This window comes from Ovis aries, chromosome 9 (assembly GCF_016772045.2).
Source record: "Ovis aries strain OAR_USU_Benz2616 breed Rambouillet chromosome 9, ARS-UI_Ramb_v3.0, whole genome shotgun sequence".
Lineage (NCBI taxonomy): Eukaryota > Metazoa > Chordata > Mammalia > Artiodactyla > Bovidae > Ovis > Ovis aries.
The window spans coordinates 51,571,963-51,599,445 of record NC_056062.1 but is presented as its reverse complement, the minus strand read 5'-3'; the positions used below and the strand labels follow the sequence as shown (position 1 = coordinate 51,599,445).

The 27,483-nt window shown below is 39.0% G+C and overlaps 1 non-coding gene across 1 annotated transcript; it reads right to left on the bottom strand.

The window, feature by feature from the left end:
- Positions 1-13,686: 13,686 nt before the first annotated feature.
- Positions 13,687-13,758, bottom strand: TRNAG-UCC (transfer RNA glycine (anticodon UCC)). The gene has a single exon. It is a non-coding gene; the product is annotated as a tRNA-Gly (tRNA).
- Positions 13,759-27,483: the final 13,725 nt, after the last annotated feature.

Sequence of the window (27,483 nt, the reverse complement as noted above, 5' to 3'; positions counted from 1 at the left end):
ACTAGTCATTTCCTTTTTTCTGTGAATCTACAGAGATACAGAAAATGCAAACTCACATTTCTAAAAAAATCAATGGACAAAGATGAGCTAATATTATCGGTGCCATCTATCCCAAGTACAGTATTGCTTGTCCCATGGATTTATAGTGCAGATACCTGACTCTGATTTCAATTTGAAATATTATAGGTTAATTTATACTTCCTTGTATTAGACCATATGAGCTTAGAGGCTGTATAAAGTGTAGTTAACACACTCAATGAATTTATTAATGAAATTGTTTAGTAGGCTTTGTTTTTTCTGAACTCTCTTAATTTATGTTGTGATTTCTGTTGTCTGGTTAAGTTGGTTCATTAGAAAATGATACCACAGAATAGGTACTAAGTTTTTCCCATGGGGGCTGATTGATTTGCTTTGTTCAGTTCTATAGCTCTAAAGCACAACTCAACTGTGGTCAGCAATATTAACAGATAAGCAATCAACGAACAGAGTCTTACTGAAAACCTACTATCCTGTATTCAAAATTAAAGCTTCTGTAGTTCTGAGCAGACGACACTTCTTAATGGAGCCACACTAGGAAAAACAAAATTGATAGGGAGTAGAGCAAAATTAGTACTTCACTGCTGCTGCTAAGTTGCGTCAGTTGTGTCCGACTCTGTGCGGCCCCATAGATGGCAGCCCACCAGGCTCCTCTGTCCCTGGAATTCTCCACGCAAGAATACTGGAGTGGGTTGCCATTTCCTTTTCCAATGCATGAAAGTGAAAAGTAAAAGTGAAGTTGCTCAGTTGTGTCCGACTCCTCCCGACCCCATGGACTATAGCCTACCAGGCTCCTCCATCCATGAGATTTTCCAGGCAAGAGTACTGGAGTGGGGTGCCATTTCCTTCTGCAAGTACTTCACTACATGGGGGTGGGGGGCGGGAATCAAGTTAGTGAGTTGGAAGTTCCATTTTTACAAAATGACAGATTGTTATCTTTTACAGCTAATTCTACCTAAGTGGTTAATGTATGAACTTCATAATGATCAGCAATAATTGAAGCAGAGCATTGGAAAACTTCCAGCAAATTGGGAAATTAGGAAGGGTGGGCAGCACATTTTGATCTACTTTGGTTAAATTAAGAAATTTTCCTTTTGCATGCCCACTATGTTTCTTCCACATACAAGCAAAAGCTGCTGTAGAGTAACAACCTTGCACAGAAACAATGTCATTAATATTTACTCTTGCCACTGCCATCTGTTACTCATTTTTGAAACAATTAACAGTGATGATAGGAAAGAAACCTATGAGTTCCTCTGTCTCTTTCTCTATGGTTCATACCTAATCACCTTTCCCCATCTGAAACACATTAATTCCTGGGACGGAGATGTTCCTAGAACTTTCAGATAGCTGTTTCCAAGGAAACAGCATTTTTTTTCCATACACATCCTGCAGTTCAGACAGTAGATTGCTTTGTATTATGAGACAAAAGTCTAGAGTAGCTAATTTATATATACGGTAGAGGATTAAAATCAAACTAAAAATCTCACTGTAATCAGTTTTGGATCACCATTTAAAAAGTCTCCAGGGCTTCCCTGGTGGCTCAGTGATAAAGAATCAGCCTGCTGAATGCAAGAGACAAGGGTTTGATCCCTGATCTGGGAAGATCCCACATGCCACAGAACAACGAAGCCCGTGCACCACAACTATTAAGCCTGTGCTCTGGAGCGCAGGGACCTCAACCTCCAAAGCCCACATGCCCCAGAGCCCGTGCTGCGCAATAAGAGAAGCCACTGCAATGAGAAACCCAGAGCACTGCAACAAAGAGTAGCCCCCACTCACGGCAACTAGAGAAAAGCCAGCGCAACACAGACGACCCCAAAATAAATAGATAAAGTTTTAAGAAAGTTTCCATCTACTGAAGGGAGTTATGGAAAATGCTATGGGTGGAGTTTCAAAATATTATTTACTACGTTGGGTTTTTAAGATGGCTTCTCAAGAGGAACCTTCTCACGTCTGTGGAATGGAACATCCTTCAGTCCTGTGGAGCCCTCTCCTGGAAGGCTCTGTGCACCAAACTCAGAAAGAAGATATTTGTTTTCCAAAATCTATCAAGAATGTGACTTGTAATATTCGTGAATATTATGTAACTCCTTCTCATAAATAATCTTGATTTCCATAATATCTAGTTACTTCATCTAAACAGTTGTTCTTATTTCCTGTTGTTTCTTGTTTGGACAAAACAGTGTTGTTATAGGGACTTAATCTAATTCTCCATGTTGACATACACCATCCTTCTAATTTGGTCCTTTTAATGTGAAGCTCTTTATGATTGTGAAGGCTTCAAAAACAAGCAAAATCAAACTCTTTATGTGTTTAATCATGTTGTTAATTATTCTGCTTTACACTTTAGAAAACCCTTATATCAATATCATTTTAAAATATATGAAAAGGACAGAATAAGAAAAAAGATAATAGCATCTTTAACATGACATGATAAAACTTCAAGTATTACAAGGTTAGAATTGTATTGCCTTAGGCAAGAGAAATTATAATATTCACCACACAGAGAACAGTACCAAGGGAAATTTCAAAATTCAGTGGAAAGATAAAGTCAAACAAAGTAATTTTCTGACCAAAAAAAATTATTTTATAAAATATATTATTGGGATAGGTTACCCCATGTGGAAGGCAGATTCTTTACCACTATGCCACCTGGGAAACCCAGGTTACCGCAGGTAACTCCATATTAACTATATAGTAAAAAATTAATGGTAATGACATTTAGTATGGTAAAGATATTATATTTAAATGATATCTATATAATAATATAGGGATATGAATTAATGCTCCTTATAATTTATGGTTATTATTATTTTTCCAGTTAAAATTAGATTAAGTACCTATTAAAAGTGTTGAAGAGGAGCATTTTATAAATGCATATCATATTCAGAGGACAGATACTCACTTTGGGACTGAACTGAATACGTGAGTACAAGCAGAAGCAATGGTAGTATCTCACCAGTGTAGGTTTAGTGAGGAACACTAAAGTCGGGTATATATACGGTTCACTGTCCAGACTAGGAAACTTTTGAGAGTTAAAAGATAATACTTAAACAATTACATCATGGCAACATTACAAATCAAATTGTCTTGGGCCACCTAGTTCCTATATAAGGAAAGAAAGAGTAAGGAAAATGAGTACCTAATTAGTTTAGATGTACAACTAGACTAAAATTCTTTCAAAGATGTTTGAATATTTAAACTCATCTTTGAAGAAGGGATTATAGCCTCTATTTAAAAGAAAGGGAAGTTTTCTTAAACAACTTATCCTATCATTCACATACTTGGACTAGAATTAGGATCCTCCTAATCCCTCTGAGCCATGACAGAAAATTTCTATGAAACTTTCAGAAAAGTTGGCAGCCTGCAGATTTTGAGGTGTGGTTATTAGGCCTCTTACAATGGTACTTAATTTGGGTTTGGTGGGGGGGGGGGGAACATTCTGACCAAATAAATTGATGCCTGACTCTGTTGTAACCTGTGTGTATGTGTTTAGTTACCAAGTCATGTTCTACTCTTTTGTGACCCCATGGACTGTAGCCTGCCAGACTCCTCTGTCCACGGAATTTTCCAGTCAAGAAAACTGGAGTGGGTTATCATTTTCTCCTCCAGGGGATCTTCCTGACCCAGGAGTCAAACTCACATCTCCTGCCTGGCAGGTAGATTCTTTACCACTGAGCCACCTGGGAAACCTGTTGTAATCTGTACTACTGGCCAAAATACAGGTACGTTCAGTCTTCCTTTCACTTCCAAAAACTGAGTTCTTAAACTTATCATCATCTTCTTTTTCCTAATCTGCATATTTCCATCATTATAACATAATGGTGAAGAGTATGCCCAGGTATCAGGCCTGGCTTGAAACACTGGTTTTACCTCTTTCTATCTAACATTGCTTAAGCCTTTGATGCCTCTATTAATAGAGAAATAGGCAAAATAACACACATCTGCTGAGTTCTTGTATGATTAAAAATGAGATAACATTACATGTAAGATGCTTGGAAGTGTCTGAATCATAGGGAGTACCTAAAAATGCTAAATTATTATTTTTACACTCTTTTCACCTTCCAATAATTTCCTGATATGATCCCATTGCACCTGAGCCAGATAATTCGCTTCCATGGTAAAGAAACCTCTGACTAATCTAAACCTTCAGTCTCTTATTAAGGTCAAAATCCAATTCTCTGAAGAATTCTGTTTATTCTCTTATACCTTTAAATGGAGATTGCTTATTGTCCAAAATTCCATACTTTCCAGGCTAGGAGGAAAGAGAGTTAGATTCCACTTCTTTGCCTCCTAACACATTTTTCCACCTCACTGAAATAAAAAAGTCTTCTTTAGATTATATCATTATGCTATTCCACCTTTCAGTGATGGTATCTAATAGCTTTATGGTCAGACACTGTTTACTGCATCTGGCTTGCAGGCTTCTCACTCATAAATCCCTCTAGCGTCCTACATGGCTTCAGTATCCATACTGATCAATAACCTTGTATCACAATGTGTTACCTTTCGTAATGCTACCAACTTACATTTCAATTCTAATTCAGCCAATCACACCCACAGCCATCCCTTGGAACTGATCATTTCTAATAATTACCCAACATTCCTAAACATAATCTCTAATGTTCCACTCCCTAATGCAAATTTACCCCCATCAAAATCCTTCATACCTTCACATTTACACTTCTTTTCCTTTGACCTCTTGGGGACATTTAGCTCATGATTCTCCTCTCTCTACTCCATTCTTCTCACTCCCCTCCTCTTTCTCAGTCTCCTAAAAACCTTATTACTTAAACTACTAGATTGCTAATAGGCCATTGCTTTGCCTATGAGTTCTTCTACACACTTAAAATTCTACAGTACCCCTAAAAACATTGTAACACTGAATTAGTCCACTTATTAAGGCTTTCTTTTATAGCCTGTCTGCCAAGAATTCAGGTAATGATTTGGACTGTCACCAAGGTAGATTCATGCTCTATACTCTCAGCTAGAAACCTAATTCTATCTTACCAAAATATCTGAGGATGCCATAGAGAGCCAGCTACCATTTCTCGAAACTACCACTTTTAACCTTCTTTACTCTCATTACAATTCTTCTTTTATGTGTAACATTGCCACAGTCTCAGGCTTCCCAGGTGGCTCAGTGGTTAAGAATCTGCCTGCCAATGCAACAGATGCAGGAGACCCAGGTTTGATCCTTGAGTGGGGAAGACCCCCTGGAGGAGGAAATGGCAACCCACTCCAGCGTTCTTGCCAGGAAAACCCCATGAACAGAGGAACTTGGTGGGCTACAGTCCATAGTGCTCCGCAGAGTCCGGCATGGCTGAACACACACACATGCACGCCGGCACAGTCACAGTCAGCAAAAACCTTGCTTCCTAACTCCATAACTACACAGAGGGTATTCAGCAAGAATTCTTTCAATTCTTGTTCCTCTCTCACTAACAAATTCACCCACATTGTAACACATTACTTAAGCAAGGGATAAAGTTTCAGATATTTACCTGCATAGATGTGTTCTTTGTTGCTGAAATTTAATAACATGCCCCTTACCACAGATGACTGTATTAGCATAACTACTCAAGTTGGGATAATTAGATATCTCTTTTGAGCATTTAGTATTTGCTTTCAAAAGTAGTCACAGGCAGTCTTTGATGACGGCTGAAACTGCCTTATGTAAATTTAGGAGCCACGTGCACATGGAAAAGCAGAGAAGGTAACACTGAAGTGAAGATTCCAAGGGAAGGAGAAATGGGAGACCCACAGCTCTGCCCTGGAGAGAGTAATTTTGGATCTTGACGAGATTCTGGTTCCTGTTTCCACTCCTAGTAAGGTGGACCTCCTGCTTTGAGATCCCAGCAGATACTTCTGAAGCTTATATCCCCTACCCACTTGCTTGCTGCTGCCGCTGCTAAGTCACTTCAGTTGTGCCCGACTTTGTGCGACCCCATAGACGGCAGCCCACCAGGCTCCCTTGTCCCTGGGATTCTCAAGGCAAGAACACTGGAGTGGGTTGCCATTACCTTCTCCAATGCATGAAAGTGAAAAGTGAAAGTGAACTCGCTCAGTCATGTCCGACTCTTCACGACCCCATGGACTGCAGCCTACCAGGCTCCTACGTCCATGGGATTTTCCAGGCAAGAGTACTGGAGTAGGGTGCCATTGCCTTCTCTGACCCACTTGCTATGAGCTGTAGTAACTTGCAACACTCTCCTCCCCTCTGCTAAAAAATCCACTTAGGCAAGTTGTTTACATCCATTCTTTCTCCTTCTCTCCAATTTCAGTAAAATACTTTCTCTTCTATCTCTGCTCTTTAATTATCTCCCTTTGTTTATATGCTTTGAATCCAATCTTCTCTTGTGCTATTGATCATCAACACTCTTCTCTTTTCTTTGGCCTCACTTTCTATCCCTTTCCTCTTGGAATATAAACACCCCGAGGGTTTCCCTGGTAGCTCAGATGGTAAAGAGTTTGCCTGCAATGCAGGAGACCCAGGTTTGATCCCTGGGTTGGGAAGATCCCCTGGAGAAGGAAATGGCAACCCACTCCAGTATTCTTATCTGGAAAATCCCATGGACGGAGAAGCCTGGCAGGCTACTGTCCATGGGGTAGCAAAGAGTCGGACACGACTGAGTGTCTAACACACACCACTCCAAGCTTGAAAAACAACACATCTTCCTTGAACTTGTGCTTTTTGCAAACATTGCTATATTGTCACAATTATGCTCAGCAGATAACCTTTTCCCGTCCATGGTCAAACTTCTGAGAAAGACAGTCTAATCTCACAGTCTCCATTATTCCTCCCTTATTTATGACTCAGTCACTGCAATTTGCTTCTTTGCTCTCAGTACCTTTCATTCATAATTTTCAATTCTTAATTTTTTTGGGTATATCTCAGCATTTGACATACTCTGACTTCTCTTTTAAAACTAGCTCTCTCCTTTGTTTCTGACATATCACACTGTATACTATACACATTCTTCCTTATGAAACTAATTCTTATTCATCTTAATGACCCACAATTGTAAATGTAGAGCTCAGATCATTGCGTCAAACTCCAGTCCCACATATTAATACACACACACACATATGTGTATACTATACGTCATATATATATACATGCATATTTTTGGTATACAAGCTGGAAATCTCAAAGTCATCCATGAGCTTAGGGTTGCTAAAAATTTTAACTGATCTCTTTGTTTTTACTACCATTCCTTCAATCTAGGATTTACACTGTTGGCAAATGATCTTTCCAAAATATGTATTTAACCACCTCTGCCCAGGCCTGCTGACAAAAGTAGTGGGCTTGGAACAAGAGTGCAAATAGATTCTCACATACAATATGTTTAATATTTTAAAGCTATATATGAATGTAATAGGCTGTTAAATAAAATCAATTATATACTTCTACCTTAAATATATTTTTATAATAACAGAATCATAGCACACAGCTACATTTTATGTAACTAATATTTGACAGATTCTCAGATAAATGAATAAATCATTGTTACCACTTAACTAGATTTTCTGCTGTTGGGATGATAATATTCACATAAGTAATCAAATAAAGGTATATGACATTACTTGATAGTTTTCAATAAATTTTATGCTTCTTGACTTTATTTTGGAAAAAATCATAAATTATACTATTAAAACTTTCTTATAATTCAAGTTTTATTCCAAGCAATACCAAGTTAGAAGTTTTCCTTAAATTGCTGTAGTTCTTAAACAGCTTTCTGTTAATGGCAATTTGGAGAAACTTTTCTACTGCCAAAGCAGTAGCAATTGGAATTGTCAATAAAAGTCTTCAAGAAATACTTGAATGAGAGATGAACAATAAATTTTATATATAATATTGAAACTGTGAAATGGGGCTACACATGATAAAGTATTATTATTTTAGTAAATATTACAAATTATTTTAATTTTGTTATATAAATCAATACTAATCATATCACTGTTTTAGTCTTCTCTTGAAGCAATATCTAAATCCACTTATTAATATAAAGCCTTGGTATCACATTTATACTGTACCTCTTTTATAATATATCATGCTTACTTCTCATATAATTTTTAGAGCTATAAATTCCTTAATAACAAAATACTCCTCATTGCCATATGTAATACTGGATGTACCATATTATTTTATGAGTGCCTCCATACTTTGAACTGAAATACAGTAAGGACCAAGAAAATGGGTGCTTGGCCCAACTGAAAAACAACAAAATAATTTTAAATATCCATTATCTTTATGATAGCTTAAGGGAAGTATTTGGCAAGTTGCAAAAAATTTTCTTTTTTCCTTACCTCAATATTTCTGCACCATAAATTCGGCCCATAATTCAAAATGCTGTTTATTGGCAATATCCATAGTGGTACAACCTACACTCCTGCATGACTTTTAGGTGTGGTCATCTCTTGTTTTGAGAAAGTGTGGGAAAAATATGTGAAGAAGCATTTCTCTGGAACCTGAATGGATTCAGTCATGAGAGTGGGTTTTCAGGCTAGATTACAAATAACAGAGGTGAACATCCTTTCTGGTTTGCATGGGACTGAGGACTTCTGTGGGATGCAAAATTTTCAGTGTTAAAACTGAGAAAGTCCCAGGCAAATTCAAACATGTTTATCACTCTAACATGTATATTTTTTAAAAAAATAAAATTCGTGTGTACATTTTTGATATGTGCAGCTCCAGGGCTCAGGGATTCCTCCTCCCCTTGTCTAAGAGTGGTACTGCCTATGCCACTCCTTTGTTTAAATTACTTTACCTTCTATCATTGATATGACAAAATCCAAACAGCTTAGACATTAGACGCAGCTATTCTTGCTCCTTCCTTTCTTTCTAGAGTTATCTGTTATTGCTTCTTTAATCTACACCTTTGCTCTGTGCTAAATTTCTTATATTTCCCAAACCAGTTATATATTTTAATACTCCTCCATTTCTACTTGTGGTCTTGTCTTTGGAGATTGCTGTCTCCCCAGTTCATTGCCTGAGTCATTCTAATTACTCTTGAAATCTCATTTCAAATATCATCTCTCCAGGAAGCAATATATAATCCCCCTACCCCTCCCACCTCCTTGTCTCAGTATAGCAGCGCACTTAAGAGCATGGGTTCTGAAATCAGCCTATCTGAACTCAGATCCAAGCCCTACCACTTACCAAGTGTGTAACCTCGGCAAATAATTTAATTTCCCTTTGCCTCAGTTTCCATCTGTAAAATGAAAATTAGAATACTACTTATTCACAAGGTTGTTGTGAGGGTAAAGGAAACAATGAGAACAACTCTAATACACAGCACATATTAATGTTAGCTCATTATAATTCTACCCAGACACATAGTAGATGATTGATACATGTTTTTGAACGCCTGGGAGGGATGTCTGCTTTCTAGGAATTTACAAATCAAAATGAAAAGAGATAAGTGAATTCATCTGGCTTTAAATTTTTATCTCATAGTTTCCAGTGACTAGGCAATTGGTGTCCAGATGACTTGAAATTCTAAACTAGGACTCTGAAAATGGTAAGATCCAGATATTTCCATCTGGAGTGCAACTTCAGGGAATTTAAAATAGTTGTCAAATGATGCCTGTCATTTAAAGGATACATCTTGTAAGTTAGGAACTCAGATTCCAATTTATGAGGGAAAACAGTCAGTCTCAGAGATGAAGAGGGGAAGGGGAGAAAGAGAAGAATAGAGGGTCCCGTTATTGTTCACAAATAATGGGACTGAATTTCAAAGACTATTCTAGAAATGACCAGAACTGAATTTCAAAGACTATTCCAGAAATGACCAGAACTCCAGACCTGAATGGGAACTATACTATTCACTCAGGAGAGGTTTGGGCTTGGTAAAACTATGGCTCAACCCACACGCCCTGGCTATCCTAAGAGTAATCTTGTTTCCTGGACCTTATTTGTGAGGAGGTAGACAAACTGAACAGCGTGGGAGTCCAGCACATGTCTAAGAGTCACTGGAGCTGGGGGGGTACGACAGTCTTCAGCTGTTAGAATGCTCTAGACCTCAACCTAGAGGTGATCTCTTAGCTTTGGGCTAAGGTGGAAGAGAGTTGCTGCTAAGTCGCTTCAGTCGTGTCCGACTCTGTGCGACCCCGTAGACAGCAGCACAACAGGCTCCCCTGTCCCAGGGATTCTCCAGGCAAGAACACTGGAGTGGGTTGCCATTTCCTTCTCCAATGCATGAAAGTGAAAAGTGAAAGTGAAGTCGCTCAGTCGTGTCTGACCCTCAGCAACCCCATGGACTGCAGCCTTCCAGGCTCCTCCGTCCAGGGGTTTTCCAGGCAAGAGTACTGGAGTGGGGTACCATAGTGAGTCCAGATACATGGAGTGAGGCATGACCATGTTCCTGGAAATGAAGCAGAGATCTTTGAAGCAGCTGTGGCAGAACTTCAATCCCGGGTCTGAATTTTGAATCTTGTGCTTTTACCATTTTAAAACATACAAGGCATCACTATTTGATGGAATAAATGTGTTCAAGAGAGTAAAAGTGGAGTGTATTATGTTTCTTCTAAATCCGTTTTCAACAATTTTTTTCTTATAAATATGGCAATGTATTTCTACCACAACAGAAGGGAAGGGCATTTCAATATCACATGTCAAAATAGAAAGTAAACAATTAGTTATTTCATTTGAACCTTACAAAATCCTGTAAGGTAGGGCAGGAAGATATATATTACTACCTCCACGTTCCCTGTGTAGAAAGGAAAATGAAGCACATTGGGGTCAAGTAAATTGTCAAAGGTCACATAGCAAGTTGGTGAGACAAATACTCTCCCAATACCCTTTCCACCAGACCATGTTAGCCCTAAAAGGTCATGACTACACACTTGTTTCCAAGTCTGAATTGCATTTTGGAGTGTAGAACCAGGTGACTAATGGAGAAACAGTGTCTGGATACCACGTTATTGAGCTTGGAAGAAACAGTCCTGTTTAAGCCAATGACTGAAGCTGAGGGAATAACCTGATGGAAGACTGAATGTTCCAAAGCCAAGTGCTGCCTGCCTGTGTCAAGATACATGCAGTTTTACCTCAACACAAAGGAGGGAAACATCTGCTAAAATGGAACTACTCCAACTCAAGAGAGATGAGAAAAAAGCTTGATTATAACACTAACAATATCCACCTAACTTCATAAGAATGCACTATTGCACAAGAACAATTTGCTGGGTTATAAAAACTGCTGGGTTAACCAGGTGGCATTGTTGGGTGCGAATCTTGCTTTCCACTTTGCCAAGTAGATATTTAAATGTCAACAGGTGAGTCCTCCAAGTGCCGTTCAGTTATATTGGTTAGTGGAAATGTTTAATTAACTTTATCAACACTATAATCCAACTTGCAAAAAGTGGAACTTGAAACATAATAAATTTACTGGGTGATACTATATATATATTGGAGAAGGATATGGCAGCCCACTCCAGTACGCTTGCCTGGGAAATCCAACTGACACAGGAGCCTGGTGGGCTAAAGTCCATGGGGTCACAAAAGAGTCAGATATGACTGAGCAACTAAATAGCAACATTATATATGTACATATACACATATATATGTACATATAATAATATAAATTATATATAATAATATTATATATGTAATAGCTATATGAAGAATTATAATGGATATACTCTTTCTATTTTTTCTTTTGATTCAAGTATATTTTCCCATTGCTGTTTGCTTGAATCAGCAGATAAATAACGGATCTACATAAAGGGAGAGAGGTCATGAGAATGTCACATCTTTCTCCTGGTTTGGTGTCCTGCTCCTCATTCATGCCTGCACCACTGTCTGCCTCAAGACACCAGGGTGGTAAGCACTATGACAACTCTGGTTTAATATATGTTTTTTTGCTACATTCCTTCCTACAACAAGATGCTACATAGTGTCAGGGAACCTGATCCATGTCCCAGTGTCAGATTGCCACACTTGAGCTCCAGTAAAGAGTAAGAAGTAGCATGAATCCTGAGTTTCTAGAGCTTCACAGTTATTGTTTGTTACTAAGTTGGAAATAAACTAAGATGACATCTCAGTTTTTTAAAAAGTGTATGTTTGCACATTAAGTAAAGAAAATGCTTTCTAAACTAAACAGAAATTACTCCTGTGTTTTTATATTATTATCTACCTCCATCAGAGAATTGAGAGATAATTTAGGGGTTAGCTTGTATTTGTGGTCTAATCTAGTAAGTCATGCTTTTTACTGATCCTCAAGTCAACTATTAGGATCCATCAAAATAGATTATATGTGTAAATAGGAAGGAAATGAGATTAGATGGAAATGATTTTACTAATGCTCACAGTGACAGTGACACATTCTGACATGCCATTAAGGTAATGTATACACAGACTTCACAAACAAATATTTGCATGAGCATATGCAGGTATGAATACAAATACATTCGGGGAAGACAGGCTGGGAAACTGGAAGGAGACATAGTGTTCAAGATTAGTTGGGCCTGATTCTTAACCTTCTTCCCATCTCATTAGGACAAGACCTTTTTGATGCTGTGCTTGTTTCAAAACCTAAAAGAGTCCAGAATAAATGTTTCCCTAAACAGAAACACTCAATTTATTACATGCATTCTTTCACAATAATGGGATAAGCTCAAAGTGTGATGAAAGAACAAATAGGGGCATGTGCTGACCTTTCCAGATGTGGTGTGACCTTGCCTCTCCATGAATAGCGCTGACAATGGAAAGCCCCATTAAGGACTCGAGGGCCTAAGGGAGGCTCTGATGATTTTAGATTCTGTTTTCCTGGCTATATGAATCTTAACCTCGACCTGATACTCTTCAGTCAAACTTGAGATGCATGGATCATATCTGCAGGTAGGTTGCTTATAGCAGTCAATGAGGCAGCACTAAAGAATCTCATCTCATACTTAGTGCAATCAACTTTCTTCTACCAACTCACATTCAAGCTCTAAAAAGCTGAGTGCACACATGTGCTTCCAGTTATCACTGAACACTAAAAGGACAATCATACTAGTTTTTCATATCTTTATCACCTTATCCAGGCAAGATACTGGAGTGGGGTGCCATTTCCTACTCTGGGGGAATCTTCCCAATCCAGGGACTGAACCTGTATCACTTCACTGGCAGATGGACTCTTTACCACGGGGCCACCGGCTAGCCCCATACTGAACAACCATCCCCCAAATACTGTCAGTTCTTAGACCATCAATAAGATATATACTTTAAGTACAGAGCTAACATAAATGTAGAGAATCTGTGCTTTAATTCAGTTGTTTATTTATTTATATATTCAAGATAAGCAGGGCTTCCCTGGTGGCTCAGATAGTATAGAGTCAGTCGCAGTGCAGGAGACCTGGGTTTGATCCCTAGGTCAGGAAGATTCCCTGGAGGAGGGCATGGCAACCCACTCCAGCACTCTTGCTTGAAGAATCCCATGCGCAGAGGAGCCTGATGGGCCTACAGTCCATGGGATCTCAGAGTTGAACACTTAATTTAAAGATAGGCATATAACTATAAGTTGCTTAAGTGAAGTTGCTCAGTCGTGTCTGACTCTTTGTGACCCCATGGACAGCAGTAAACCAGGCTCCTCCGTCCATAGGATTTTTCAGGCAAGAATACTGAAGTGGGTTGCCATTTCCTTCTCCAAAAGGTCAGCTCGAGGCATTGGCCAGGAATTGAACCCAGGTCAACTGCTTGGAAGGCAGCTATGCTCACCACTATACCACCAATGCTAGAATTTCTATAGTAGGATTCACCTTATAAAACATTTTCATTCCCATCAAAATTATGCAATCACTTTTAATATCATCATTTTTTACAGATGAGAAAACCAAAGCTCCAATAGTTCACTGATTTGCCGTAAGTAAATAACTACTGAAAATGACAAGAGTGGGACTTGAACTTGGATACACAGATGTTACATTCCATATGCTATCCACCTTGCCACATTTATTCTTCTATCTCTACTCTCAGCTACAAAAGATGTGCTTATAATGTGCATTAGGGTGTTATCACTTCTGCTCAGAGATAGAGACACTAATATAAGACTGGAAAAAAATTAGGTGCATCATCACACAAGACTGCAAAACAAGTTCAGAAATAATGGCTTTCATTCTGGGGACTATGTGCCGTGGTCAATAACATGGTAATTAGTTCAGTTCAGTTCTGTCACTCAGTCATGTCCAACCCTTTGCAACCCCATGAACTGCAGCACACCAGGCTTCCCTGTCCATCACCAACTCACAGAATTCACCCAAACTCATGTGCATCAAGTTGGTGATGCCATCCAGCCATCTCATCCTCCGTCATCCCTTTCTCCTCCTGCCCCCAATCCCTCCCAGCATCAAAGTCTTTTCCAATGAGTCAACTTTTTGCATGAAGTGGCCAAAGTATTGGAGTTTCAGCTTTAGCTTCTGTCCTTTCAAAAAACACCAGGACTGATCTCCTTTAGAATGGACTGGTTGGATCTCCTTGCAGTCCAAGGGACTCTCAAGAGTCTTCTCCAACACCACAGTTCAAAAGCATTAATTAATGCTTTGGCGCTCAGCTTTCTTTACAGTCCAACTCTCACATCCATACATGACCATAGGAAAAACCATAGCCTTGACTAGACGGACCTTATTCAGCAAAGTAATGTCTCTGCTTTTGAATATGCTGTCTAGGTTGGTCATAAATTTCCTTACAAGGAGTAAGCGTCTTTTAATTTCATGGCTGCAATCACCATCTGCAGTGATTTTGGAGCCCCCCAAAATAAAGCCTGACACTGTTTCCACTGTTTCCCCGTCTATTTCCCATGAAGTGATGGGACCAGATGCCATGATCTTCGTTTTCTGAATGTTGAGCTTTAAGCCAACTTTTTCACTCTCCTATTTCACTTTCATCAGGAGGCTTTTTAGTTCCTCTTCACTTTCTGCCATAAGGGTGGTGTCATCTGCATATCTGAGGTTATTGATATTTCTCCCAGGAATCTTGATTCCAGCTTGTGTTTCTTCCAGTCCAGTGTTTCTCATGACGTACTCTTCATATAAGTTAAACAAGCAGGGTGACAATATACAGACTTGATGTACTCCTTTTCCTATTTGGAACCAGTCTGTTGTTCCATGTCCAGTTCTAACTGTTGCTTCCTGACCTGCATATAGGTTTCTCAAGAGGCAGGTCAGGTGGTCTGTATTCCCATCTCTCTCAGAATTTCCCACAGTTTATTGTGATCCACACACTCAAAGGCTTTGGCACAGTCAATACAGCAGAAATAGATGTTTTTCTGGAACTCTCTTGCTTTTTCCATGATCCAGCAGATGTTGGCAATTTGATCTCTGGTTCCTCTGCCTTTTCTAAAACCAGCTTGAACATCAGGGAGTTCATGGTTTACGTATTGCTGAAGCCTGGCTTGGAGAATTTTGAGCATTACTTTACTAGTATGTGAGATGAGTGAAACTGTGCGGTAGTTTCAGCATTCTTTGGCATTGCCTTTCTTTGGGATTAGAATGACAACTGACCTTTTCCAGTCCTGTGGCCACTGCTGAGTTTTCCAAATTTGCTTGCATATTGAGTGCAGCACTTTCACAGCGTCATCTTTCAGGATTTGAAATAGCTCAACTAGAATTCCATCACCTCCACTAGTTTTGTTTGTAGTGATGCTTTCTTTTTTTATTTTATTTTATTTTATTTTATTTTTTTAAATTTTAAAATCTTTAATTCTTACATGCATTCCCAAACATGAACCTGACTTCACATTCCAGGATGTCTGGCTCTAGGTGAGTGATCACACCATTGTGATTATTTTGGTTGTGAAGATCTTTTTTGTACAGTTCTTCTGTGTGTTCTTGCCACCTCTTCTTAATATCTTCTGCTTCTGTAAGGTCCATAACATGGTAATAAAAAAGAAAAAAAGAACAATATATTCTTTGATATACAATGGAAAATAATTTTAGATTCTCTAATTCTTTAATAGCTCCCATTTATGTATTTAATACTACTTCCAATAAATGTTCTAAAAACTAAGAAAGAAAGAAAATAGAAACTTCAAATTCTATTTAAGAATTAAATTATTTTAAGCAATAATTTCAACACAGGCTACTTTTAGTCCCTTGAGTATACTGCAAGATAATAGCCCTTTAATGCATAGAGGGTTATTTATAACATCTGTATTAACTTTTTACCCAGTGTTTAGTTGAAACTCATAAGTGCTTGAAATTTAAGCAAATAATTTTAGTTCTGTTTATGTGTTGGCCAAAAATAATGATGGAAATTTTGTATTCTGTAATTGCACCAATAAACTTATATCAGAAAAAAATAGTGAAGATGGATTTTTGTTCATTTACATTGAATATCTAAATAGGTTGTGCTCTTTAAATATCTCTCAACCATCAAGGGAAAAACTATGGTTAGAAAGAAAAGCCTTGCCAAAGGGCCATAATCAGGTTAAGTGGACATGCATTCTTTCTGAATTCCTACATTTTTCTTTTCAATGAAAATATAAAGAGACAGAATAGCATTTTGATGCCAAAATGTAAGACGTTTTACATTTCTCCATCTCAAATCTCTTTACATGAGGAAAGTTAGAAAGTAGAGTGAATTTTCAGGTAACAAATTCCTCTGAACCACACATTTTTCATCTTCCATTTACTATGTAAGTCAGCTTTCTGTGTATATGTACTTTTTTTTCCATTGGTGTCAGTCCTCCTACATTTTGCATTTAAGTAACACTTTAACATGAAACCACAGGTACAGGCCATGGGTGAGAGAGCCTGAGGGAATGTTTCTTAGAGTTCAGGATTAATGTTAAGATTAAATCAAGTTTATTTCAGTTCCAGTTTTCCCCTCTTACACATTAGCAATTATTACAATTGCATATATATATATATATATATATATATACACATATTATTTTCCTCTCACAATTCTTATGCTTTTCAATGTATGTGACTCATTTATGGTGAAGTGATGCTAGATGTAATTGTCACATGGATTGAAAATTGTAGAGGGGATGTAGACTGGGCTTCAAATTTAGGGAATATGAAATATTTTATTTTAACATATGTTTATTTGAGGCCATGTGTACTTTTTCAGGTCTATTAAAGTTCTAGAAGAAGACTCTTGAGAATCCCTTTGATTGCAAAGAGATCAAACCAGTCAACCCTAAAAGAAATAAACCCTAAATATTCATTGGAAAGACATGCTGCAGCTCCAATACTTTGTCCATCTGATGCAAAGAGTAGACTCATTGGATAAGAGGTTAATACTGGGAAAGATTACAGGCAGGAAAAGAAGTGGGTGACAGAGGATGAGATGGTTGGATGGCATCACCAACTCAATGGACATGAGTTTGAGTGAACTCTAGGAGATGGTGAAGGACAGGGAAGCCTGGCGTGCTGCAGTCCATGCGGTTGCAAAGAGTCAGACAAAACTTAGCAACTGAACAACAAAGAGCTCTAGAGGAGTTAAGGTGAGAGGGAAGGCATAGCGTGGCTTCATCTGATTTCTAGGTGGATGGAATAGGGGAAAAGGAACTGGTGTTTTAGAACTGTCTAGTTACATTTTTAGCTACTACATGAATGTCTATGCTATTGAACATACTAATATTTAAATGTACACACAAAACTGAATTCTAAATCCCCTCCTCCCCGTCTAGTCTATCCTCAATGCATTGAAGAGAATCTTTCTAAAATTTAACTCTACAGCAACTTCCCACTTTATTCAGTTAAAAAGCAAACATCTGTATAATGTTAAGAGCACTCTCTCCATCTCTCACATTCACCTCTGCTATTACGTGAACACACCAGGCACCTTTCCATCTTTAGGTCTTTGTTTTAGCTCTTCTCACTCTAAAAAATTTTCCCACCAGCTATATCCTTATTTCACTTTTCATACTCTCCAAAGTTTTCTTCAATCATCACCTTTATAATGAGACCTTCCTTACCTACCAATTCAATTTACTCTCCACCCAAACCCTTGGCAACCTTTTTACCTTCCTTTGTTTTTTTCACATAATACATACTTTCTTTGAAGATACTATAAAATTTACTTATTTATTATATTCATTGTTTATTGCTTGTTTCCTTCCTGAAATTTAAGCTCCATGTGGACAGGGATCTTTCGTTTCTCCTATGCATCAAAAAGGCCTAAATGGTGCCTGACACTTTGACGACATTCAATATCAATGGGTTGAGTGAATGAATGTCACCAACCTTAGACTGCCAAATACCCAGTTCATTTTCTCTATCTCCCTTTCTTTATTTCTGTTCTTTCTTTTTCACACATGTACACTTATATATATATGTGTGTGTGTGCAAAGTCACTTCAATAGTGTCCAACTCTGCGACCCTATGGACTGTAGCCTGCCAAGCTCCTCTGCTCATGGGATTCTCCAAGGTAAGAATACTGGGGTAGGTTGCCATGACATCCTCCAGGGGATCTTCCCAACCAAGGGATTGAACCTAAATATCATATGTCGACTGCATTGGCAAGAGGGTTCTTTACCACTAGCACCATCTAGGAAACCCACACTTATATGCATAGTAGCTATAAAACATTGTAACTCATCCATTCAATATCTCAGATCCTAGTGAAAAGGATATGTAGCTAGAGGTAAAGAAACAGCTCTACAACAGAACTCTCTATGACAGAGAACCTATTGTGGAAGTAAATGAAGACCAACCAAATGCAAGGAAACAAAGGTTACCTATTCAGAGTTTGTTAGAGCAAGGAATTTAGCCATCATCATTTATGGGCTTCACAGATTCAAAGGCTGGCAAAGAGTGGAATAAAAGAAAGGTTTCAGGTTATACTCTGAGTGGAGTCTGTTGGCAGAGAGAAGCTGTGGACAGGCTAACTAGAAGCAGGGCATCTTATGTAATTGGCCCAGGATACATATTTCCTTTCTCTGGTTGGTAATAAGCTGGAAACTAGGAAAAAATTTTGGAAGCTTTTAGTTATTAACCAAATTTTATCTTTTGGTTCTGACTATTACTAGCTGGCTCTTGGATTGTTACTAGAGATCACAATATGACTTCCTATAAATTTGACTCATCAATAGCAGGTTAGATTCATAGGCTGGTTACTGCAGATAATGGATTGGCTTCCTGGGCTGTTTACTGCAGGCTGTAAGTCAAAGTTCTATATTATATATAGTCTGGCCATTATCCATTTGTATATTGAGTCTCACAGTAAAATGAACACATAGAGAAACTTTTAAAAGTAGATAAATAGTACATATCTACACATCTATTACTGAAATCAAATTAATGATCTCTAAATAATCTTTTTAAACAACTATTATCACTTCTTCAAATTCTCTTGATTTCTAGAATCTCAATGAATTGCTCATAGGCTGATTTTTTTTTTAATCTCAAATGCAGTCCTTTCTGATCCCCACTGAGATTCTTCTCATTTGGTTATAAAAGTCTGGGACAGTGAACCTTTTAAATGTATTTGGGGATGAAACAGTGACAGACTTTATTTTCCTGAGCTCCAAAATCACTGCAGATGGTGACTGCAGCCATGAAATTAAAAGATGCTTGCTCCTTGGAAGAAAAGCTATGACTAACCTAGACAGCATATTAAAAAGCAGAGACATCAGAGACATTACTTTGCCAACAAAAGTCCGTCTAGTCAAAGGTATGGTTTTTTGAGTAGTCATGTATGGATGTGAGAGTTGGACTATAAAGAAAACTGAGCACCGAAGAATCAATGCTTTTGAACTGTGGTGTTGGAGAAGAATCTTGAGAGTCCCTGGGACTGCAAAGAGATCAAACAAGTCCATCCTAAAGGAAATCAGTCCTGAATATTTGTTAGAAGGACTGATGCTGATGCTGAAACTTGAATACTTTGGCCACCTGATGCAAAGAACTAGCTCACTGGAAAAGACCTTGAGGCTGGGAAAGATTGAAGGCAGGAGGAAAAGGGGGAGGCACAGGAGGAGATGGTTGGATGGCACCACCGACTCAATGGGCATGAATTTAAGTAGGCTCTGGGAATTGGCAATAGACAGGGAGGCCTGGCGTGCTGCAGTCCATGGGGGTCACAAAGAAGTTGGACATGACTGAGTTACTGAACTGAACTAACTGGCTATGATGTAACAATTCATTGATCACATAAGCACTGGTTTAAGATCAGTATTCGTTGACTTCCACCATTTAGTCGTTATTTGGCTCCAATTTGGTTTTTGCAATATGACTATCAACACATGGAAAATCCAGAGTGAAGGCAGATCTTATTAAAACATTGCCTCCTTCATTCACTTCACTGAGTTATTAATGCACTGAGGGAAAAGTAAGAAATTGTCAACAAGAACAAGAACTTTAAATGGCTTAGCCTTAATCTCCTCTTCAGTTTCACTTCATGCCTAAATCTTGGTTTTGTGCTCTAATTACTCTGAGAAGAACCACTTGGACTGGCTATGTTCCTCACATCACATGGCATTTTCTTATACTTTCTCTCTCAAACCATATAACTTTTCCACATCTCATTCCTGCCATAATTTTGACTAGTTAACTTATTCTCTGCTATGGTGAGCTCGGGCTTCAACATTTTTACTAGCTTTAAGTCTTCCTGTTTATCACTATCAGACCATCATGTACATTTTCATCTTAATGCTTATCAGTTATTATGAAGAACCAGCAAAAAAATGTTCTCTCTCTCTTCTCTACTAGACTAAAGCTTTGGAAAGAAGCCAACCATTATGTTTTCAACCTATTTTGTTTTCAGTGCCTAGCACAGTGCCTCTCACATAACAAATACTCAATAAAAATGTTTGTTGAATGAAAGTATCAGTTAATGAGTATTAAGAATACACACACATGTGAAATAGGGCCAGTGACCTGAAGAAGCTCACAGTCTGCTGCTGCTGCTGCTAAGTCACTTCAGTCATGTCCAACTCTGTGCGACGCCACTGACGGCAGCCCACCAGGCTCCCCCGTCTCTGGGATCCTCCAGGCAAGAACACTGGAGTGGGTTGCCATTTCCTTCTCCAATGCATGAAAGTGAAAAGTGAAAGGGAAGTCGCTCAGTCGTGTCCGACTCTTCGTGACCCCATGGACCACAGCCTATCAGGCTCCTCTGTCCATGGGATTTTCCTAGAGAGGAGTTAAAATAAATCAGACATAACTACTAAAAGTGATCTAGAAAGTATTATGAAAGAATCCTAGAGGAAGGAACAATTAATTGCAAGAATAAGGTCAACTTCTCAAACAAGGTGCTCTTTGAGTGGTGTTTAGGGTAGAAGTTTTTTTCAGATGTTGAGAAAGAAGTGAAAATCATGAAAATCATGACACTCTTATCTATGCTTCCCATAACACAGACCATATACATTAAATATTTACTTATATTATTTGTATTACTTATAATATTTGGATCAGCGACTATCCTTGATCATCCATAATAGTGTTCCTCTGTTCATTGGGCATGAAGATTTATAGTTGAGTCATAAACTATATAAAATATTTTGAAAAGAAATGATGACATTTCTTTTGAAAAGGCTGAAGCAGCTATTTCTTTTACTAGTCTTAGCATAAATTTAAAAGGAGGAAAAGGAAAAAAATAATCTTTTCATAATGCTAATAAATCAAGTTATTCAAGGCTATTCTTTGATGGATAAAAAATATTGAACTAGGCAAATTGAGATCTGAAAACTAAGAAAAAGTTTGGTTATGAGACGGGGCTTTATTAGGAGGATTTTCCTACAGTACTCAGTCACCCTTGCTGTTCTCCATTCATGAGGAAAAAAAAAACACCCTGTAAGTCACTGCGGAAAATAGAAAATTTCCTTACTTCCAAACTGAAGACTGTAGATTTAAAAGCCAACAGTCTCATACCCTTAAACAATCTTACATTTTCAAACAGTAACATTTATAACAAAGATTTACTTGCCCCAAATGTTAATTATGTCTAAAGCTCTTAGGAACCCATACATTCAAGGTAACTCAGTCCTCACATACAAGCCTTTATCAATGGGCTCAGATGTATCTTTAAGAAAAGACAATATATGGTCTTTTTTTATAAGATATGGATGCCCATGTGTGTATGGATGCTCACTCCTGTCTGACTCTTTGTGGCCCCACAGGCTGTAGCCCACCAGACATCTCTGTCCATGGGATTTTCCAGGCAAGAATACTGGGGTGGGTTGCCATTTTCTGCTCCAGCAGGTCTTCTCAACCCAGGGATTGAACCTGTGCCTTCTGTGTCTCTTGTATTGGCAGGCAAATTCTATACTACAGAAATACCTGGGAAGCCCTTTTATAAGATACAAGCATATAAAAGTAGTGATGCGATATACAGATTTGCTTCTGAGAAACAACCACAACAAAATCCTTAGCCTGGCAATGATGGTCTATTCCCAATTCCTGTATTTTAGAAGGCACTGAAAGAGAAATACAATGTAATGCGTTCCCTTTATTTTTTTTTAATTTTTATAGCAGAAAAATATATTTTCTTGTAAAACTGTAGGGATATTTTGGTCAGGATTCAGAAATGTAAAGCCTTGCCTCCCTCTCTGTCAGGGTTTGTATTCTATCTAGTTTTTTTTTTTTTAATTTTACTTTATTTTACTTTTACAATACTGTATTGGTTTTGCCATACATTGACATGAATCCATCACAGGTGTACAGGAGTTCCCAAACATGAACCCCCCTCCCACCTCCCACCCCATATCATCTCTCTGGATCATCCCTGTGCACCAGCCCCAAGCATCCTGTATCCTGCATCGAACATAGACTGGTGATTCGTTTCTTAGCGTTCCCTTTAAATCTTTACTTACAGGCAAAGTATAATGCCTTCTTAATCATGCCTGAATATTTAAGAATTTTTCCAATAGTTCCTCCTGATTATATTTCAGCTGAGTCTGCCACAGAGAACAGAATCTGCAACCTAACAGGAAAAATTGGGGCAGATGTTACAGTTAGACTGAACAGAACTGACATTTGAAGGCTTTTCATAATTTTCCATCCCTAATATTATTGTCATGGAAATGAGAGAAGAAATGGTGACAATGCCTTTCAGTAAGAGACAATGCCTTTCAGTAAGAGAGCCCAGCAGTCCTCTATCTGATACGCTAATCATGAAGACATAGAAATATCTTCAGCACAATGGATTTGTGCTTACCCTCCCCCACTGTAATGCCTACCCAAATACCCATAACTGGCTTTTGATGTGCTGATAAATGTCACTTTATTTGAAGCAAATAAAAAAGCTTTGCCATTTAATTGTAATATAAGTTAGTTTTGGCTATGAACAAAAGACAATAGAGTGCAAAGGCTTCCTATAGGGACTCGTATTTGAATGGAAACTTAATGCCCCTGGTCTTGCTTTTAGCTCCATCTCAGAGACAACATAACAGGCAGTGTGTGGACTCTCCCATCCCCTGTGAAAAGGATCTATTGATATATTGTAAGGAAGATATATCTGCAGTAGCAGTAGTGTTAGTCACTCAGTCGTGTCCCACTCTTTGCAACCCCACGGACTGTAGCCTACCAGGCTCCTCTGTCCATGGGATTCTCCAGGCAAGAATACTGGAGTGGATTGCCATTTCCTTCTCCAGTGGATCATCCCAACCCAGGGATCAAACCCAGATCTCCTGCATAGCAGGCAGATTCTTTACTGTTTGAGCTATTGTAAGAAAGATATATCTGTTCTGTTCCGTTCAGTTCACTCACTCAGTCGTGTCTGACTCTTTGCGACCCAATGGACTGCAGCAGGCCAGGTTTCCCTCTCCATCAAACTCCCAGAGCCTGCTCAAACTCATGCCCATTGAGGTGGTGATGCCATCCAATCATCTCATCCTCTGTCATCCCCCTCTCTTCCCGCCTTCAATGTTTCACAGCATCAGGGTCTTTTCCAAGAAGTCAGTTCTTCTCATCAGGTGGCCAAAGTATTGGAGTTTCAGCTTTAGCATTCCTTCCTCTACTGTATCCCATCTCTCTATTTTCTCTCCATTATAATTATTCCTGAATCACAATTTATTGTTGGGCCATATTCACTCTCTGTATTTAGTTCTTTCAGATATAAAATTCTGTTGTCCCTAGAAGTAATGAGTGCCTCTTTTTTATTTCTTCATTTCCTCAGCTCTATGTCACTATTACCATATCATCTCCAAATTCTAGTGTTTTGTATGTGTGTGTGTGTGTGTAGGGGGCTGGCTGGGGTGGTATGTATACATAGGAAATTTTTTAAAAGTTTTATTGATATGTGTTCACATAGCATACATTTCACCAATTTAGTGCAAAATTCGATAGCTTTTAGAATATTTACAGATGTGTATTTCCATCACCAGATTCTATTTTTGAAGTTTTTAATCAGTCCAAAAAGAAACATGACACACCTTAGCCATTACCCTCTAACTTCCAGAGCTCCCAGCCCTAGGCAACTGCTAATTATATCTATCTCTACAGATTTGCCAGGTGCCTCAGATGGTAAAGAATCCGCTTTCAATGCAGGAGACCTGGGTTTGATCCCTGGGTTGGGAAGATCCCCTGGAGGAGGGCATGGCAACCCACTCCAGTATTCTTGCCTGGAAAATCCCCATGGACGGAGGAGCCTGGCAAGCTACAGTCCATGGGGTCATAGAGTGACTAAGCACACACATAGATTTGCCTATTCTGGACATTTCAGATAAATGGAATAATACAATATGTGGTCCTTTGTGATGGTTAAGTCTTATAAAGTTATTAGGGTCATGAAGAGTTGGACACAACTCAGTGACTAACACTTTGACTTTTTTTCAAGGTTATTACCAATGCCTTCATTTTCATTTCTGATTTGTGTATGTGTGTGTGTCTCCTCTCTCTCCATTCCCCCCTACCCACACACACACTTACCTATCTGTTGGTTACTTAAATGTTTGTCAATATCATTGCTCTTTTTAAAGAAACAACTCTTGGTTTCCTACATTCTGGTACAATTTCAATTGATCCCAGTCTGCAGTCAAGCAGCACGCCTCAGTATTCTGGATCAGGTGAGAAAGAAATGGGTTTCCTGCAAATATCTCAGACAGCTGGGAAGCCACATGCTCATGCACATGCTTTCACTTTCCTGTAGGGGAGAGATCAGCCCGAGGGAGCTTCTCTTGGCTCTAGGCTGTGCTACTTAGGGGAGTGGTAATGCAGGTAGAGCGTAACTGATCTTTAGCATCTTTATTGCGTCTAATCTGGACTTTTTTTTTTTTTTTTTGCTTGCTTTAATAGTATGCTGGAACTTCTCTGCTGGACTGCTGGGTTTGCAAAGAGGTATTCCCATGCATGGGTGATTGTTAAAATCAGTGCCATTGGGGGAAAGATGGTAGAAAACTCCTGCTGACCCAGTTGATCCTTCACTTCTTGTCTTCACTGTTCCTTAAAGATCAGCCAGAGGCGAAAGCACATGCTTTTCTCAGGGGTTTCTGAGCATGCACCCTGCTCTGTGCATGCACATGGGCTTTCCAGATTCCCCAGAATATGTGGATGAGTGTAAAGTCTTTATGCCCCCAAATGCTCCAGCTTTTCCATCCAGGCTTTTAGCATGTCTATTGCTTTCCACTACTATTTTGGTGGCAAGTCGTTCACTTGTCTTTAAGTGTTTTTGATGAACATACTCCATATAGGCACTTCTTTGCACTTAGTCTCTGCTGGCTCAGACAGTAAAGATCTTTTCTGCAAATGCAAGAAACCAAGGTTTGATCCCTGGGTCGAGAAGATGCTCTAGAGAAGGAAATGGCAACCCACTCCATTTTTTGGAGAATTCCATCGACAGAGGAACCTGAAGGGCTTTAGTTCATGGGGTCACTAAGAGTTGGACATGACTGAGCAACTAACACTTTCACTTTCTTTCACTGAGTTAGGTGAAACAAAGATTAGTCCCTTGCATCAGTCCTTCAGGGAACCCACAGATGGGTCAAAACAAAAAAAAGATCCTTGGAACAAGGTCTATTCTGTCTGTTCCTTATGGAACCAGGTGCCCAGGTAAGGAACATGGGCTGCAGTTTGTAGGACTGCCAATATCCCAGAGAATAGGGTGAAGCAAAGGTAAGTTAAAAATGCCAAAAACTTTTATCATATTTTATGATATCATGAATCCCAGGGGTACCTTGTAAAAGCAAACAGGATTTTATTCTATACACTGTCCACTCTAGCTGCAAAGAATTACTCTGCATCAAGTCCCACTGAACAGTGACACACACTTGAAACTAATAATAAATAAACACATGAAAGGAAATCCACCAAAAATAAGATTTAAAAGACTCAATTACAACAAGATTAGACAATCATGATCTTCAAAAACCAGAAATACTGTTTGAGAATGTTTTAAAATTTGATTTATATGGTTATGCTAATTATATACAACCAGATGATTAACATGGAGAAGGAAATGGAAACCCACTCCAGTATTCTTGCCTAGAGAATTCTGTGGACAGAGGAGCCTGGTGGGCTGCTGTCCATGGGGTCGCACAGAGTCAGACACGACTGAAGTGACTTAGCATGCATGCATGCATTGGAGAAGGAAATGGTAACCCATTCCAGTATTCTTGCCTGGAGAATCCCATGGACAGAGGAGCCTGGTGGGCTGCTGTCCATGGAGTCGCACAGAGTCGGACACGACAGAAGCGACTTAGCAGCAGCAGCAGATGATTAACAGGACACTGGAGACTCCACAAGTTATACTCATGTAAGGTTTGGTGGTGGTGTTCAGTCGCTCAGTCGTGTCTGACTCTTTACAACCCTGGGGGCTGTAAGTTTTAAATAAAGCTAAAGGGCTTCCCTGGTGGCTCAGCAGTAAGGAATTCATCTGTAATGCAGAAGACACAGGTTCAATTCCTGGGTTGAGAAAATTTCCTGGAAGAGGAAATGGCAACCCACTTCAGTATTCTTACCTGGGAAACCCTATGGACAGAGGAGCCTGGCAGGCTACAGTCCATGGAGTCACAAAAGAGCCAGACATGGCAATAAACAAAAACAACAAATAATAATAATATACAGCAGCAGAAACAAAGTGTAGACAAATTTTGGAGAGGTCTGAGACTTACCAATGCAGTTCCCAACATCCTTTCTCAGTCAGACAGGGGACAGCAGGATATATTTTGATAGCTCTTCATTGCATTGCTCACATGATTCTATTGCTGCTCATCTTCTGTAACCAAGAAGTCACTTCCAAAGAACAAATGTGGGTACAGCTGGAGCTGCTGACACTTCTGTCACTTGAGCATCACTGAGGTTGTGTGACCCCAAAAGTATCCCTTGGGTAATGGCCCCAATATGGATTCCTGCTGTTCAGTTGCTATTGCTTTTCAGTCGCTAAGTTGTGTCCCACTCTTTTCTGACACCCTGGACTGCAGCCTGCCAAACTCATTTGTCCATGGGATTTCCTGGGCAAGAATACTGGAATGGGTTGCCATTTCCTTTTTCAGGGGATCTTTCTGACCCAGGGATTGAACCTGAGTCTCCAGCACTGGCAGGCAGATTCTTTATGGCTGAGCCACCAGGGAAGCCCCCTGT